Source organism: Lutjanus erythropterus, chromosome 23 (assembly GCF_056507025.1).
Source record: "Lutjanus erythropterus isolate fLutEry1 chromosome 23, fLutEry1.hap2, whole genome shotgun sequence".
In the NCBI taxonomy this organism is placed as follows: Eukaryota; Metazoa; Chordata; class Actinopteri; order Lutjaniformes; family Lutjanidae; genus Lutjanus; species Lutjanus erythropterus.
In genome coordinates, this window is record NC_139339.1 from 19,974,916 (window position 1) to 19,994,370 (window position 19,455).

Below are 19,455 nucleotides of genomic sequence, written 5' to 3' on the forward strand. Positions count from 1 at the left end.
GCTTCCTCTAGTACTACTGGACCAATCAGCCAACATCTTTGGCCATAACTGAGGATTTCATTCATAACGGGATAAAATTACATGGTGACATTTTATATCCAAAAGGAAACTGGAGATTCACTGGAAATTATTCACTGGAATCACACTCATAGTAGTGTAGTGATTACTTCAATTTTGACAAAAAATACAATTAATATGCAAATTTACAGGTCAATATAGTGGTTAGTTCAAGATTAAATTCCTTCAAAGTCTTCACTGCATACGTTATATGAGTCTGGACAGACATGGATGCAGCTCAGGACAACATATATGGCAGAACTCTGCAACTCTCCGCTGGTTGTATCTGGCAGTTGTAGTGGCATTGCAGTAGGTGCTTCACCATCTGTTGCCTGGCAGGGATCTGCACTCTACTGAATCCCAGTGCACTGTGACGTCTCTCTCAGGCCTGGCTGCTGACAGCACTGTCAGCCACTACAGAATGTCACCCGCCCTGCACGCTCCGGACTCCTTCACGCCGTGAGTCAAGAAAAGATGAAACAAGACACTGTCTTCTGTCCAACAGTCCATCTGATGCCTTTGTTATCGACCGGCGTAGGATAATGAGGTTTCTTTGAATTGAACCGAACTGATCAGATTGTGTAGTTTGGTTTAAAGGTGTGTTCTGTGTGCAGTTTACTGAGGTCTTGTAACAACATATCAAGCTGCTGAAGTTCTTAAATGTCAAACTGTTTCCTTTTCTGTGTCACCTGAAGTTGCCAACACAGAAACGTCCCCGGTGCAGCTTTAAAAATGTAACACCGCATGACACAAATTTCATCAGTTCCAACCTCGAGCAGGAGTTGCGTGTTGTGATGTCGCGATGAATTCAGCACAGATCGCTGCTGAACCCACTGACACAGAGACATTTAAATTCTCCACCATGCCTCCATTTGCCCTCCACCCCTCTGCGAGCAAAGACCCACAGGGCTCGCAAGTTTGATGCCTTCTTTCTTCCCTCCCTCTCATCCTCCTTTTACTTCATCCCGCCTTATCTCTTTCTTCCCACCGTTCATCTGATTCATCATCTGCCTGGAGCCTCTCCCTCCCGCTCTGTGTCTGTCTCTCTGTCCAGGAAAAAACCATCAACATCACGGGGTCTCATTTCAGATTTGTTGCGCTGTGTGTGTACATCGCCTTCACTGTGGGAATCAGATTGTAGAACCCGTCTGACCTGAGTAGTCCATCATCACTACACAGAGTGCATACACACACAAACAGAGCGATCATATCATATGTGAATATGATAGTAGAGCAGGAATGAGGAGACAGAGCAACAAAGCATGCAAAGTATTGCATCTGTCTGGTTGAGTTAAAGTGTGTGTGTAGCCATGTGTGACTGACGGTGTGTATGTACGTGTCTGTCTGTCTGTCCTGTTTTTTTCCATTTTGGCTTTCATCACAATCTGATACCTCCACCCATCTGTTCACAAAGGAGAGTGGGAGCGGAGGAGAAGAAGAGGAGGAGAGGTGGGATCGTGCAGAGTTGGCTATCACTCTTCATCCCCGCTCCTCCTCTTCCTCTTTATCTGCTCTCTTTCTTTGTCCTCGTCTCCCTCTCTCTCCACCTCCTCTTCCTCCTCTCTTCTAATCCCTCCTCCTCCTCCTCCTCTCTCCCTCCTCCCTCCTGTCTCTCCTCTTCTCCTCCTTTCATCTTCAGATACAGGCAGAATGGAGCTCGGCTTCCTCTAAAGACCCAGCAGGTGTGTGGTGTGTCTAATTGTACGTAAGTGTGTGTCTGTGTGTGTGTGAGTGAGTGTGTAAAATGTGCTTTAAAGTCCTGCACATGAGAGCTTTCTTTCTATGAAGTCACATTGTGCCTGTGTTTGTAACTACTGTATGTGTGTTAGTTGTGTGTGTGTGTTGGAGATATCTTGTTTCCTCAGGGGAGTCCAGGCCCATTTCCACTGTCTGCTGTAGCCAACCAACCCAGCAGTGCATCGATAATCTATTAGGGTAGAAATACACACACATACACACACACACACACACACACACACACACACACACACACGGACATGCTTGTTCCTCTTACCTGCCACTGCTAAGCACTCTCTGGGTGTGTACTGACTGTAACTGGGTGGGCCAGATATCGCCTGTACCTGAAAAGCAAGCAGAGCACAGATATAAGAAATCAGACACACAATATTTATCAGTGGCCTTGGCAAATTTATTTTGCAGGGAGTTGTGCAGTGCTTTAGTAAAAGGCCACTTCAAACAGCCAGGTACAACTATTGAATTACAATCCCTAGCGCAGACTTTGATGTTAACTGCTTCGTCAAAAGCATGTGGCTCGTTTTAATGGCAAACTATGTCGGATCCCTGCCCGCCGGAACCAAGAAATTAAAACAGCACAAAATAAAATAAAAAACAAGAAAGCATAGACTTGTACACTTCTCAATCATCACCCACGACCTGCGAGAAGTTTGTGGTGGCTCCTGCATCCACAGATACGCCACCCTCTGCCCATACTTTCTTGTTTTCTCATGTTGCTGTGCTCAGGATGCTTTACAAACCCAAAACATCAGTATTTGACTTCAGTCCAGCGGTAAATACATTGTACACTTAAACTGATATTGATCTTTTTAGCTGGTCCTTTTTAAGGTCCTTCCTACACCAGCACCCCTGCTGCTTCTCCAAACTGGGGGCGAACCGACCACCATCTGTTGTAATGCACTGTAATGCTACAAGTAACACACTGACTACGGATAAGTGCCTCATACAACCCCACTTCAAAAAACCTGCACTATCCTTGTAAGTACACTGCTTGAGTAAAAGTACTTAGCTACTTTCCACTGCTGCTCATATGAGATCGTTGAACATCTCATTATAAAACCGTGGACAGGAACCCACACCTCCACATGATTTTGGAACGTGGCAGCAGGGATGTGCTCACAGTTAACCACAAGAGCATTAGTGAGCTCCAGCACCGATGTTAGACGGCAGTTGGTGTTCCACTTCATCGTAAAGGTGTTGGACAGAGTCGTGGTCTCTGTGCCAGCCAATCCATTTTTCCCACACCAAACTCAGGAAAACTTTTTTTTTATGGACCTTGCTTTGTATTCAGGGCTATAAAAAGCTCCCTGGACACAAGGACGTCCACAAACTTTTGGTTATGTAGTGTTTCATAAAGTGCTGCAGTGTGTCCCCAAAATTTAAATTACCCCATTGCAACACATTTGAAATGAAATTATGTAGCGAGAGCACTTGAAAAGAGCAAAAGATCTTTAAAAGCGTGACTTTAATGACATATGGCGGGCGTACACACAATAAAACAGTCAAAATATTCATCAACGACAAAGACAAGATGACAAAAGAGCAGAAAATATGCAGAGGCAGTTAAAAATAAACAGGATCTGATGTAATTCTCCTTGTACACATGAAAACAGACACACAGACACTGAGAGGAACAGAAGCCAATGTACTGACCAACCACACAGAGTGGTAATGATTACAGCTATCAGACAAGACATACACCCACTGTCATTATATCTTTAGACATCCAAAACACACACACGTACACACACACACACACACACACACACACACACGTTCGGCGAAATCATGACAGGCACGCACAAACGCACGCACAAATAACACTCGGCCAGACAAAACACATAAACAAGATACCAGCATGATGTAAGACGGCGCAATATCAGACATCACCATAATTAAAGCTAAAGCCTGTTTATCGACCAGTTAAGTAGGACAGGAGGAGCTCAGCCCCAAAGATGCAGCTTGTTTACAATAACACAGCCACACACACACAGATAGTGTAACAGTATTTTAAACACCACGCTGCTGCCAGACTCTGTTTACTGGAGCCACATATGGAACACCACCAGGTATTTTTGTGCCACATACAGCAGGTCAACTGAAGTCCAGCGGGAGTGCGGGAATACTGCAGGAGTACTCTACTTTAACACACTCACAAGAAGTTCAAATCCATGGCTTTAACTAGAACACAGAGAGTTAGAGTATTACCTTTCGTCTCAGGTTGACTTTTTTCATTATGTACTGATTTACTGATTATTTTCTCCATCTGCTGATTGTCAAAAATTGTCAGAGATATTTTAAAAATGCCTCATGAAAATATCCCAGTAACAGTGTTAGTCGAGTTCTAATTTGATATCAATAAATAGACCATAATTTGGTGTTGCACCATCCTCATGGTCATACATGATGTCTGATTGATTCCACCAGGCACGGTTCTATGACACTGCATCTGTGACGCAGTTTTTATCCGCCCTCTGCACGGCGTCACACCCCACCAGGAGTTTCAGGAATGGAGCGTTTTGCCTGGTCAATTTTATTTATTGTATTGTGTTTGCGCTTCTAATATGGCTGAGTAGGCTGTGTAGTTAGATGGTATCGTCGTATGGTTTTACGACTGGAACTCTGCACGTGGTGTTTTATTTTGACAACTGACTGGATGCTCCTGTCTCTGACTTCCTGTTTGGCTCGATCTGCTCCGTGCAACTTGTTGCAAAGTGTGTCAAAAACTGATTAGATGCGTATCTGAAGGGAAGCAGATCGAAGAGCCACTTCTGGGACGTACTACGGCATCTCTGTAAGAAAGACACGAATATCGTTTAGAATGGCCGCGATCATCTCCGGCGGCTGAAGCGCAGCCAGAATTCACCGCAGCTGTCCCCGCTGGCATTTAAATTCAGTCTGACTAGTGGACATGACTACAGGGCTGGTGTTAGCCTACTCGACTTTCAACTTGGTAAGAATGAAAGGTGGAGACTTATTCTAAAAACTTCCAACTGTGACTGCAATTGTTAAACAAAAGATACCCAGAATACCATAAAAATATTAAGAATTGATTTCACTACAACACGACATGAGTACAGGCCAGAGCAACATGCCGTAAATGTCTTAGAGACGAGGCAGCACATCCTGTTTAGGCTGACGTTGTATTGTTTAGTTAATTTTTATCACCTTATTTGTGAAGTGAAATTGGTCATGCTGTCACAAATTCAAGCCCCAAAGCCTAAAAACCAGGCAATCATTTCAGGTAAAGCCCTAAATATTCCATCATCTACCATTTTCCTCTTTGGATAATCCCTGGATTCCTGCCTTTTGGAATTCCTCCACAGATTATCCCTTTGGTTAAACCACTCTAGGGCCAAGGAGAAGAGGGAGGAGGGGAAGGAGGAGGATGAGGATGGGGAGGGGAGTCTTGTTTTAAGAAGTTGGAAGTCTGTGAATCTTGCTGGGCTTGCAGTTCCTCCTGCGGACATGTTTTGTGCACGTCGAGGAATTCACTCGCTCCATCCCTCTGTTGTAACCCCCCCTCCTCTCATCCCCTGACTCCCCCTTTTCCTTCTCCTTTCTTTCGCCTTCTTTAGGGAACGGAGGCATGTAGGTAGACACAGACAGGCGGGCTAACTCACAACAGCTCCCGTGATCTGCCTGACAACAGCCTGAGGGCCCACACATGGGCACAGTACATACAGACACACATGCACACAGTCACAACAGAGAAGGGGAGAAAGGAGACCAAAGAGGGGCCCCAGGACTGAGCCTTGAGGCACTACAACCTGGTGACACAGCAGCAGCAGCTTCCCTCCAGGCCCCCGGCCGGTAAGCCCAACTAACCACCGGTTGGAAGCCGCTCCACTCTTGTTTGTTAACTGTCTTTGTTTGGCAGAAAACAATGACTAGCCCCCCGCTCTCTAATTTACAGGGGAGTTGGCTCATTCCTCTGGGTGGAATGTACAGTGGGAGCAGCTTGCATTTCATGATGGGGTGGAGAGATCCGTGATGAGGGGGGTTGGTTATCCGGCCAGAGTGGGGCTGCATTGAGGGAAGGGTGAGTGAGTTTAGCTGCTATTTTTAGATGACATGTCATTTTAAACTCGTGGTCTGTTCCTGTGCTGTGGTCAAGGAGTGAAACACTAGTATACGTGGACGTGAACTGTACTCACACGTCTGTAGGACAAAGTACAACAAGTGGCAAAGCTGCAGTCTGCGCCAAAGCACACAGAGAAATCCACTTCCAAACAATAAGCAATGTAAAGAACACTCTTAGAAATAAGGGTTCCAAAATGCTCTTCTTCCTGTAGAGCTGAGGTTCAACCTAGAGCCATATATTTCTGAGGACCATTCTTTCAAGAAGGGGTTAATTGGGGGTCTTTGTAAGGTTAAGAATTCAATGAAGAAGAAAGGGTTCTTCAAGGGTTCTTTGTGAGGCTAAGGGTTCCATTAAAAGCCCTTTTTTCCCAACAACCTTCTTCAAATTTGATTGCTTGTTTGTTCATTTCATATGATATTTTTAAACGTAGATGTATCTGGAATCCCCTTAGTCTTTTAATTTTACTTGTGTTCTTGCCCCATCTGTAGAATATGATTCTTTGTAGAACCCTCTGAAAACAATAGGTTTACAGGTAAAACCCTGGATGGGATCTATAGGAAACCTTGGGAATGTAAAAGGGTTTTCGGTGGAACTCCTTGTGATGGTTCTCGATGAAACCCGTGGAATATAAAATTCTTCTTGATAGAACCTCCTGAAAGGTTTTCAGGTGGAACCTTTATAAAAGGTCAAGCTGAAGAACCTCGTATGGTTCTAGTTAGCACCTCTATTTTAAACAGTGAAAGGGCGAGTTAAACACTGAAGAAAAACAGAACGGGCAAGACAAATACTGAAATCCATATCTACAGAGGGAACAGCAAACAGAAACCCCAAACAATCACACCTCTGATTGTGAGGACAAATCGCAGAAGCTATTGAGTCTTTCTGAAATACACACAGAATCATATGCAAACAGCCACACAATCACTGCGACGCCACACCGCCGCCCACATGATCCCACTGTCACCTTATTTAACCTGCAGCGCACTGCAATAGCTGACAGAACGGCGTGGAAGATGTGCAGCGAGAAGAAAAGCAATCCAAGATCGGCTTTTCTCCGCGAGCCAGTGCAAAGCCTGAAATGAAAGGGAATGAAAGAGAGCGAGAAGAAAGAGGGGAAGATAGAGAACATATGGTGTACGGGGACCTAGTTTCCTTCCCCTTCCCTCATCTCCTCTATTTCCCCTCATCTCACACACCTGGGACCAATACTCCTTGTGGAATCAACACCCAACTAAAACTCTACTTTCTTTAATTAGTTCTCTCTCTTCCTCCCATCTCCCTCCCCCATCCATATGCTCTCATCTCTATGTCACCTTTTCTCTCTTTGTCTCTTCTCCAATCTGCTCCGTCGTCATGATGTCTTACTAACTTGCATTTGTTTTCCACGCTGACTTCATTCTGTATCTTTTGCTAGTGAATTTCTCATTTAGAATGACTGTATCAGACAAATCAGACCTTGTATAAAATGCAAATGTGTGGCTCTCACACTGTCCACGTCTGTTGCCTCTGTGTGTAGAAACCGTGCAGGTCTGTTTGTCTGGGTGTGGTGTCGAGGCTGTGTGGGAAACTGGACTGAGGAAGTGTGACTATCCCCACATTCTGCTGCTTAACTAATCAATGAAGGAAAAGATGGGAGAGACAATACACTGCTGACAAAGTGAATATGTGCGTATGCAGGAGAGAGAGCGTGAGACATGGCAGACCACAGGTCAAGCTGCAAGTAGAGTGAATCCGAAAAATACATCCTCTGTTTCAACAATTTGAAAACTGGTCTGGACCAAGCGGCAACTCCATGACTGAAAAAAGAAGCCAGCGTGGAGTGCCAAAAGGGCAGACACTTGACTGGCCACTTGAGGCTGGCTTCAAAAGCAAGCCAATCCCCATAGACCTCCATATTAACAGTCGCACCTTTACAGCAGAAAACATGTTTACAGCCTGTTATAAGAAACGGTTCTCAATAGCTAATTTCCCTATTCACGACAATGGTACAGAGGGTGATATTTTAATATAACTCACTTGTTATTAAGCTGCATAATTAAAGCCGTGTTTCTGTCACAAGGGGATAGATGCTTGGTAGCCCCTTCTTTTGACCTGCTTCAGCTCCAGTCACGCTCCACCTTTTTGCCCATGTTTGGATCAGCCAGGAATTAGTGCAAAGATGGGCAACGGCCAGGGCCGCCATGCTCACTGAGCGTCACAGTGGATCTTCAGAAACCTGTGGGTGATATCACAAAGACAACGTCCATGTATAGTCGGCATATATGAAAAAGAGAACATGAGCCCTCTCCAAAAGCAAAGCCAGAACATCTCAGTCACCCCCTGGTGGCCGGCTGCAGTTTACTTAAAAAATCCTGCCTCCCCAAAGTCAATGGACAGAGCATCAGCCAAACTAAAAGATCAAAAAATACATCAAATGAACTTTTCCCAGAGATGCTGATCAATACTGCTCAGACTCCAGATGATGTTACCAGTGTAAGATGGCAGTGTAAAAGTGAAATATCAAAATCTTGATGGTGCCGGTGCAACGTTGCCAAACTTCAGAAACATCATTGTAACTTCTTCCAAAGCCTCTCCCTCCTTAAGGCTCATTTATGCTCCCTTTACATATGAAAATAGCTATGACCCAACCGTCACTGCTCACATACTTCCTTGCTTCCCTTATGTTAGTATAGATGTTAAGCAATACATCCACTAGAAGGTGAGGCTCAAAGTCAGGTTACCCTAAAGAAGAAGAAGAGTCAAAATTTTCTGGCAACAACAAACGTGGTGACCCTGGAGGAGGTTGTAATAATGCACTTCTTGAGAAACAGGCAAAAGCAGAGGGAGTGTCGTAAACAGCTGTGGTCTGTACAGCCATTAAATACATCATGACATTTGCACTTCTTTGTCGGGTCGTGCTGGGACTATTGGCTACATCGCCCCCAAGAAAATGTGCACAAATGAGGACGAAATGAACGCAGGGTACGGACAGAAGGCTTTGTCCGCATTTGTATCTAACATTAAGCTTAAATGAGCCTTTAAACTTAAAGAGAACTTCTCCTTTGCAATTCAAAACAATCTTGTTAGTGATGTTTTATTGTCTCTTTAACTAATTTATTTATTTTTTACTATGAATATGAAATGATAATTAAGTCATCAAAGTTTTAACTTGGTGGAAGAAGTGCAATATCTCTAATGTGTGTATATAACCTTATTTGTGTTGTAGCCTTTTAGTAATTGCATTAAATTCAGACTTGAGCTCTGTAACAGTGTTACAGAAATGCTGTCAGGTCCTGGTAAGATTGCCAGGGTGGCTTTTGCATTAAAATGACTCAAACGTGACGTGGGCATGTAAAATTGCCAACACATCTACAGAGTAAAGTGCACGTCTGAAATTGGCTACCGACTTGGCTGTCTGCTCGGCTTTGATGTCTGCAGCCCTGACCTCAAACGGGACAAGTCATTATATGTGTGTGTCTGAGAGGGACACAGACAGGGCATGAAGGAATTTATTGCTTACTTAAATCATAGGGACCTTAAACCTGTAAGACCACATCAAAGTTGTCCACTTGCTATGTATTACATGTGGCAACTTTCTCTTTAAATTAGAAAAAAAATCAAACCCTTATGAATACCATGTGCACCGCCAGTTCGGCAAAGGAAAAGAAAGTGTCAGAGAAAATACACATTTAAGGCAGAGATGTATAAAAATTCAGGAACACCTGAAAAATATAAACAGCTTTAACACTTCTTATAACTGTCAAGAGTGATTACAAGACATCTTAGGAGGAAAGCTATTGTAAAAGCAATTATTTTCATGCAGTCCATATGACACCGAGGACAAATGACAAATTTGGATTAAGTACCTAAAAAAGTAAATGCATTTGTTGGGATGTACATAACTGAATTATGGTATATAAGTAATAAATACACAAGAGACAAGAGTCACCTATCACCTTATGATTTATGCCTCCCAATAAGGCCACAGCTCACTTGGGTTCATGACAGCCATTATTATGAGTTATAGTGAGTCTTAATGAGAGCTGTGGCAGTGTGTCTTAACTCACGGTCCAAGTCCTGACAGTGAAATAATGCAGACAAAGGCAAAAAAACAAAAAAAACAAAACATGACCAGTCAATGACCGGACTTTCCATCACACAAATTACAGGTCAGAGACGTTTCAGTACAGGCACCGTCACAGTCTAACTGGCAAGAAGAAACTCTGCAGGGTAAACTCGAACAGTGTGAAAGGAAATGTAATGGAAAATTAGGTTCTAAAAAGAGACAAATATTAGGTTAAATAAAGGTTTGATTTTGGACAGTTTCAGGGAAGGTTGCAGCCAAATGTGCCGTTCCGTCAGACACGTCATGTGACTGTATGAATGATACAGTGGGTGATTGTGTTCTGCGAATGATGCTTTTTGTTGTACTAATTAGAGGATGGAACGCAATAAAATTCAGCGGGTGGAGACGACCAAATGACGCAAAGGCACTAAATCACACTGGGAAGGAAAATCCCACAACTGTGTTCAATATGCTGGAGCGAGCTTGTGTTGCATAATGGTTCTAAATTTGTGTGTGTGAGAGAATATGTTTGTCTCTCACTGCTTACATGTATTTTTTTTTTCCAGTGTGCATTTGTAAACTTCACCTCCCTCCGCCTGGCCTGGTTGCTAGGACACCTGCTCTGGGCACGTGCAGAGGCCGGACGGTCTGGCCTGACCTTTGACACCACAGAGCTCTAACCCTCATGACCTCAGCAGTGGTTTGGCACTTCATCTTACTGACCACTCCCGCCACACTTAAGTGTGTGTGTGTGTGAGTGTGTGTGACACACTGAGAGAGAGTGAGCACTTCTTCACTGTATATGAGAGAGTCTGTGTCAGCATGAGAGGCATGTCAGTGACTGTTGCTGTTTCTTGCACGTATTTGTTAGGCAGGATTAAGGTAAGAACATCAGGACAGGCCAATGAGAGGCAGAATAGGGTGGATCATGTATTATTGTTTCAAGTTTAGAGGTGGTATTACAGAAACTTCTTATCTTAAGTCTTAAGTTAAAACAAGATGAGTCTAAGGCAGGATTTGCTACTGTAATATAAAACTGGGAAAAATCCTAACTAACCTTAGGAATCCTGTTTTATCTTGGATTAGAAAATCCTAAATACTCAATCCAACATCACTTTTATGTCTGTTATCTAGCAACTGATCCTACTACTCACAAGGTAAGCAACTTTGTAACCACTGTTTTTTCTCATTGAAACACACATTGGAATATACAAAAAATGAATTTCATACCATTGACTTAGGAACTGTTCATCTGTAATGGCTTTTTTCCTAAATCAGGTACTAATCCTGACTACCATGGTTACCAGTTTTACCAGGAGTTTTTCTGCAGGCATGTGGAGCTGCACAGTGTTAAAATGTGAACTAAAATCTGCACAAGGATGTGGTTTGGAAACACAACCAAGGAGGTCTGTGAAACAAAAAACATGGTGCAAGCACAGGGGACGCCAGGATAAGGCGGGGACCTGGGCAGTGCCACACACACACACACACACACCGACACACACACACACACACATCTAGAAATGTATATGAATGCAGAAGCACAGAAATGATAGATTTCTGGGTCAGAGTATCACATGGAACCAACATTATTCCACTGAGCAAATATAGCCCTGCAAACAGAGTGGGAGATAGCTTTGTGTGTGTGTGTGTGTTTGTGTGTGTGTGTGTGTATGTGTGCGTGTGTGTGTGTGTATGTAGTGTCATTCTGTCTTGCTAGCAGCAGACACAGGCTCACTGGGGAGGCGTCACGCCTTTATTTATTCATCAACCTTCTGGGAACTGGCAATGAGAGACAAGGTCAATACATTATTGCACACATGCACATGCACACACACATGCATGCACGTGCGCACACACATATATATACACACACACCCCCCCCTTCAGTCCACCTATAGAAGGACCACATATACAGTAAATAGTTTTCTAGGATACCTCTGCCAACACATATACTGTAATGACTCGTGTTAAAATGGTATCACAGAACACACAAGCCACACACACACACGTGCACACACACACACACACTCACTGCGTTCAGAGACTTGTTGGCTGACTGGGCCATGAATCGGAGCCCAGAAAGCACACAGACCCTATTAAACGCTGCCGGATCTGCAACACACACCCTATTAAATGCTCCAGATCAGCTGAGTCAGCACGCCAAAAGAGAAAAGACGGGCGGTTTAGACAAAACAATGAGCCCCGTAACCAGGAGACACACAGCACACACACACACACACACATGCACACACTAAACTTTACTCATGATCACGTACGGTGCGCTGACATACTGCACTCCCACAAGTACAGAAACGTGCATACAGTTACAGAAACACCCAGAAACAAAGGAAACACACACAAGTTTGAGGAACATGAGTGTGTGCTACTTCGCATCTGGCTCCTCTTAAACACAAACAAAGTAGTATGTGTAGTGAATGTGGCATTGTGTGTGCATGTTCATCATTTGGTCAATGCTTTGATAGCTGGCGAATGAGGGGGACGGCTCACCATGAGTCCAGACAGGAGAGCTGTCAGATACACAAACACAAACCACATGCAGCTGTCCAGCGTCTCCCTGAGAGGCACATCACACACACAAAAATACACAAAAAGACAACCAGACACCGTAGCAACAGAGGCAAACATATATGTTTGTTACTTGGGCAGTAGACAAGGGTGTGTGAAACCTTTTCACCAGCACGTGCATCTCAGTGGAAATCCTCAGATTGTGTGTGTGTGTGTGTGTGTGCGTCTGGCTCGCAGTGAATTGTGAGTCATCTAGCGGGTTGCGGGTCTGAGTGTGGGGTAAAAATAGCCCTGTGTGTCAAACGTGGTTACAGAATGATGATGAAACAACTGGCCGTACCAGCTGCTCACACACACTTTGTTTTGGATGTGTGCAGCAACTCCATAAAGTCATTGTCTCCACTCACTGCACAAACACTGTTACTTGGCTGTGTGTGTGTGTGTGCGCATGTGTGTAGGGGCGTCAGTATGTCTAATCTTACTTGCCCCCACTTTATCTGCAGGACACTCCTGTGCTAGTCTCACCAGATCACAGGGAGAAAAAGAGAAAGAGGAGGGGGTGATGGGAGGAGGAAGACGCAGAGATGAAGGGAGGGTGGGTGACCTGAGCGTTTGATGTTAAAGTTTGGAGCCGACCAAAGGAAAACTTCAAACACTGCATAGAATTAAAAAGATTACCTCCCCTATACACACACACACACACACACACTTCTCTCTCAAGTAGAGCATGTGCACATACACACACACACACACACAGAACAACTATCAGTCCATAACCGGTCAGCATGCCCTACAGCGAGAGATGGAAAGAAGAAAGAAGACAGAGAGATAGACAGAGAGCCGTTATCTGCCCTGCAGTCAATCTGTCTTTTGTCTGTGAAGTAACTTAAAAACTCAGTCAGCTTTGCAGAGAAAGACTGACCTGCAGGGACAGAACGTGATCCCAAGTTAAGCCGGCGAGAGCTGTACGAGCGAGAACGTCAGAATCATGTAATGTGATGCACTGCATTAGTCTCAACAAAATCCAACTGAAGCCTTTAATACACAGCCATATAATTCAATTCATTTTTGACTGTAATGTAATTTTACACAAGCACACCATGAAGCTGCAGGTCTGTGTGTTAATGTGTAAAGTGCTGATCAGCAGGTTTATTGTGACATGTATCTTACATAGTAACAGTGGAAGAAACTGTCCAGTGTTCAAGTTACAGACTGAGTTATGTACGGCTGGTGATAAGTGTGTTATACTATGCAGCCTCTACAGGGTCCACACACTACATTAAACCAGTTACTCTACTCTATTTCAAATCCATTTAAATTCTACTGCTATTTTTTTCACTTGGCATTTTCTGTATTTGCTGTATCTTATCTTTGTAACCAATGACTGATCAAAAAAACATCCTGGGACGACCGAAACCAAGAAGTTTCTTAGGTCGAGGTCAGGTTACTTTTTAGCTTCTTTGGTTAGGGACTTTGATTAGTCCAAAGTGTAGGTTGCTAGACAAAAAATATATATTTAAAAGCCGCAGTTCATCCAGAATCAAAAAATCCTAGATTTTTTTGATGTGACTTGCAGAGTTTTTCAGATATTGGCCGAAAAGATGTCTGCCTTCTCCCAAATAGAACGGGACTACATGGAACTTGTGGTGTGGTGGATAGCACTGACCTTGACCCTTACAGCAAGACGCTTCTGGGGTTGAACTTATCATCTCAGCGTTTCCGTTTGGAATTTACCCCGCGCCTGCGTGGGTGTTCTGCATGTGCTTCTATCATGGCTGAAGACAAGCAGGTTAGGCAACAAGTTCTAGTGAATCTAAACAACCTGTAGTTGTGGGTGGGTGTAGCTAATGGATGATAGACGGATTCTGCTACAGGTTGTAAAACCACACAGTTACACACTTTGGGCTGTTAAAGTAAAGGGAAACTGATTTTATACAACTTGGGTCTTATATTTGTAATTGCCATCAACTCTAGTAATATTAACTTTGTACTTGCCAAGTTAATTCATAAGTCATAGGGGGAGTTTGATTATCAGAGGAGAGAACATACTTGGTAAAATGATGTCCAAAAGTGTCTGTAGTAAACATCCATCACAATTTTACAATTTTCATTATTTTGCTTGATTTCGAGCTCTTGTACTGCGAGCACACGCAGTTTACCTGAGAAATGAGAGATTACTGCTGTTGTTACAGGCATGCTGGTTCGTAATCACCCCAAGTTGTATTGAAAGGCCTCTAAAGAAGGAGGCTGTTTCAGGGTTAATTAGGAGCTGTGGTGTGATGGTTAAGGGGTGAGCGAGGTTGAGAGGTGAGGGTGAAGAGAGGGGGTGGGGGGTGAGGCCACATCAGTTCACACAAAAGAATGCAGGCTTAGCACCAGTTGTAAAGCTCCCATTTGTGTTTTGTGATTGAAGAAGTGTGTATGTGACCGTGTGTTTGTGTGTGTTAGTCAACATGGGGCCACTGGGACACACCCCTTCACTTAAAGTTACAATGTAGAACAGAATTGATTATCTGATTATCTAATTATCTATTGATGGCAGCAGTAATTATATTATTGTATATTGTGTTATTTTTGGGGTTCTCTTTACTTATATTGATATCAAACCTATACAGGATGTCTATATTTCAGCATGTTCTTTGTCTTGATATAACTGACACTGTACAATGATATGAATTTACAGAGTGCAAGGATGCATGGATGAAATATGTCAATAAATAAATATATATTTGAAAAATACATATTGTTGCCAGATAGGTGGGTGTTAAAGGGTTAAAGTGGACAACACAAGTCTGATGTAGCCTGAACAGAACAGAGGAGGTCAGTCAGAAATAGAGGACACTCTGAGACTGAGGAAGCATTTAAATTCAAAAAATAAATTCTTGAAAAGTAGAGAGGGAATAAGGTGATATGCCATGTGAGGTAACTGTGGGTATGTGTGAGCTGCACTCATAACCAGCTTGTGTGTGTGCGTATTGTTCTTTCATGTGAGGTGTGAAGTTTGTGGTTCGGAGTCATTACGAGACCGGCAGAGTGAAAGACAGAGCGGTAATTAGAAAGTTATGTGAGAGAGGAAAACAGAAAAAAAAAAGAATAATGAAAATCAAAAGTAAACAAATGGAAGATGAAAAAAATCTCAGTGTTGAAGAAACAGGGAGGGAGAGAAAGTCAAAGAGTGCAAATAAGAGAAAACAAGTAAATGAAAGTTGAAAATGAGTGTGATGTGAGGGGAGAGTGACAACAAGAAAGAGAGGCACAAACACTCATCTCCCCATAAAGTTTTGGAGTCAGCCAGAGTTGTTAGCAGCAGCACCGTGGGTGGCTATAGAGGATGGAGCGCACACACACACACACACACACACACACACACACCCTCAGTGAGTGATGCATGCTAGCCGGTCTGAGCCTGGTGGCTAGTGCTAGCCTTTATTGGTTAGGCAGCTGGTTTGATGTGGAGCCCACACACAGCGACAGGATGACAGACACACTGTAACACACACACACACACACACACACTACGGAGAGAGGGAGGGGGTGCAAGTGTGGATGTGGGAAGAGGAAGTGTTGAGTTGGGCTATATGTGTGTTTATATGGGAAAACTGCAATAGTACATCTGTGTGGGGGGGCTGAAGAGAGACTGAATATGTGTGAATGTAAAGTGGGTTGGGAGTTTTTTCATTACTTTTTTTGTTATAAACAGTTCAGTAGAATTTCTCAGTGTTTGTCGTAGGTCAATATTGGTGTGTTCACACAGAAAGAGAAGTAAATTTTCACCTCACTCACAGCACCAAGGCTGTATGTTAAGTTAGTGATAATGTACGGGATTATTCAAGACCCCTCAGCCTGAATCACCCCGTCTGGGTTTATTTTACAATAATGACCTGCTCCCTGTACATTTTCTTGCAACAAAATGTTGATTTAAAATTGATTTCAGTGATTTAAAAGTGATTTTATTGCCTCTTCAGAGCTTATAATCAGAACTGAACTCAATACATATAACCACAGATTATCAATTTGTGTTGATATTTATGAAATTAAAATGTAATAGTTAATATTTCACTGTACATGTATTTTGATCACTCTGTGGGTCAAAGGTTTAATGTCGCTTGTGGATGTTCAGCTTCTGATCCATTCATCTAGGTATATTAGTATATACTAGTACTGAACCAGTAATGTTTCAGTCTCAAATATTGTTCTGGTATCAAGCATCATGATATTAAATTTCGTATTGCCTGTGCACAGCTCAATGGCTGATACCTGTAAACCTGTGTGTGTCGGGGTATGTCTGCGTGTGTGTGTGTGTGTGGGGGGGGGGGTGACAGTTTTGCCTGTGATCCTGAATATGTGTGCAGACGTGAGGAACATTGTCTGTGTGTGTGTGTGTGAGTGTGTGGGTGTGTGTGAAACTCTGGACACGAGATTAGGAGTGATGCATATGGAGTGATGGTGGTAAAATAAACAAGACCAAGAGATGAAAGGCAAACATAAGATGGATTTGAATGGTAGAATAAAAGGACGAGAAAGAAAAAGAAATAAAAGGGAAAAGAGATGTGATGGTGTGACAAAGAAAAATATCAGACAGAAAAAAGGGACACAATGACCCCTAATGATTGAGAAGAAAAAGAAAGAGAATGTAGAGAGAGGAGGGGATTGATGGAGAGATAAACAGAGAGCGTGGAGTGTCTGGCTGGGTCCCAGCTTTGTCTTTGGTCTCAGGGGAGGGAGGCTGGCAGAGGCAGGCAGGCTGGCTGCTCTGGCCCGGAGCCAGGCCACACACTGTGCCACGCTGCCCAGGAAAAGCCCCGGCCTGAGAGGGACAAGGGGGTTGAGTCCGAGCCCCCCGAAGGCACTTCAACGGGCCCCGGGGGGCCCATTGTGCCCCCAGCTCAACCACTTGACACATCTGGTCCCCTCAGCCTGGTGAGGACTCGTTCACCTTGGCACTGTGCTGTGGCTGCGGGGCTACAGACCTGTCTGTCTGTGGTCTAACCTGAGCCGGAGTGGCCCCGGGGCTGATTATACAGACACAGGAGTAAATACTGGGACTAAAATAAACTTTGCTTTTGGCTCTACAGCACAATATCACAATGGCAGCTTTGAATTATGGGTGATTATAACTTAGGCAATGTTCAGAAAAGTCAAATTCAAAAATTTAAACAGTACCCTGTGGAGTTTTTTGTAAACACAGTTATGTTTACATTCAGTATTTCATGCCCCACCTTTTGCTGTTGTATTGCTACTTCTCTTGGCACGTTATCACCATCTTCCACTGTTGGTGGATTAGCGTAAAAAGCGTATTGCATCACCTGGGTGCACATGTGTGGGTGATGCAATACATAATCAAAACAGGGAGCCACTCATCAAAACATTGCTTCATGGTGCCACCGACATCTCCACGGTGCACCAGGGCTGCTTCAAGCCCTTACTTTCGTTTTCAATCACTCTACGGATTGTTTTTTTCAGTTAATGGTTTAGCTGATCTCTCCAGATTTTCTCAGAGCTCCAGCAGACATTTTCAAATGACATGTTTTATCTGACCAACTGTCCAATTTATAGTGAAGAAAAGTTAGAATCAGGGATTAATAAAGTCACACTCACATTTGAGAGGCTATAATGTGGGGTTGGGCCAGTGGATGATGCCATTGTTTCCTTGTCGACATGTTGCTGCTGATCATTGTATCCCCTCTATATTAATTATTTTATTACTAAACATGCCCAGTTAGGCAAACCCAATAAGCTCCATAACATCAGGGGCAACAATGTTTCTTTCTCTTTTTTTTCACCTCCCATGTCTGAGAGTCATGCCTGTGTGTTCAATAGGTCAAGTTGAACCAACTCAAGGGATCAGGGCAGGTTGGACCAACTTATAGAAAAAAAAAAAAAACAGGTTCTCCAAACTTGACATTATATATCAATGAAAAAAAAAACATAAGGGCAAAAGTCTTTGAATCAAAGCCAGAAAATATATAACTGGCATCAATTTAACAGCTGCAGCAGAGGCCATGAAAAGATCAGATTTCAGCTGAAAGTAACTGGAAGGCAAGAAAGAAACTGCAGCATTCAGCCCAGAGCCACTCACTAATGAACACTGTTTCACCATCACTTGCTATGACTGATTAAAACCCAATGAAAGCTACCATATATCAGTCTCTCTGTCTCTTTAGATTTCTCAGAGCTACAGAGTTTTCTGTTTCCTTTTCCTGTCCCTTTTAACCTCTGTGTGTCTCTGTTTTGCCTCAGTATCTCTCTCCCTTTCCTGTTTCTCATTAGTTAAGTCACTTTACTGGTATGACTGCTTAAGCGACACATTGCCACAACTGTGTGACAAACATTCCAAAAACCTGACAAACGATAGTTTCAAACATTAAAACCTCGTTGAAAAGATTTATTAGTTGGTTTGTAACACACAATGGTACATAATCCTCAACACTTATAACAGCACGTAACAAAACTGAAATCATGTGTTTCCAAAGCTGAAACATCCGTGTTTTCCTCCTTTCTTCTATGGTTGTTTTAATTATGCAGGGCTAAAAAAATAAGGATTGGCTGATTGTCTGGGAGAAGTAAAATGCTCCGTTGGGCTAGTATATCTAGCAACTCACTTGCCCAATTGGGAAGTCATAAAAAACAATTAAACACATTGTTTTTTAATGAACTGCTGTTGGAAGTAGCAAAGGAGTGAGCCGTCTCGCTTCCTTCTCATGTCTGTTCAGAGTTGCACACACACAGTACTGATCGGGCTCTCGCAAGAGAATGGTGAGGCACATGCAACCATTTCAGTTCTCCTGGAACTGTGTTGAACTGGGGGGGCAACTGAGGACATGGGCCAAAGTCCAACTATGGATTGTGCAGCTTTTTCACAAGTTTGAGAGCAAGTTGGATAAAGGCACATAAAGTTTCCGAAAAACATCGCTGGATTGTCACATTAAGAGCAAACAGCATCTAGCTTGCATGGCAGCTAAGAGGGCTGCCAACTAGAAGATGA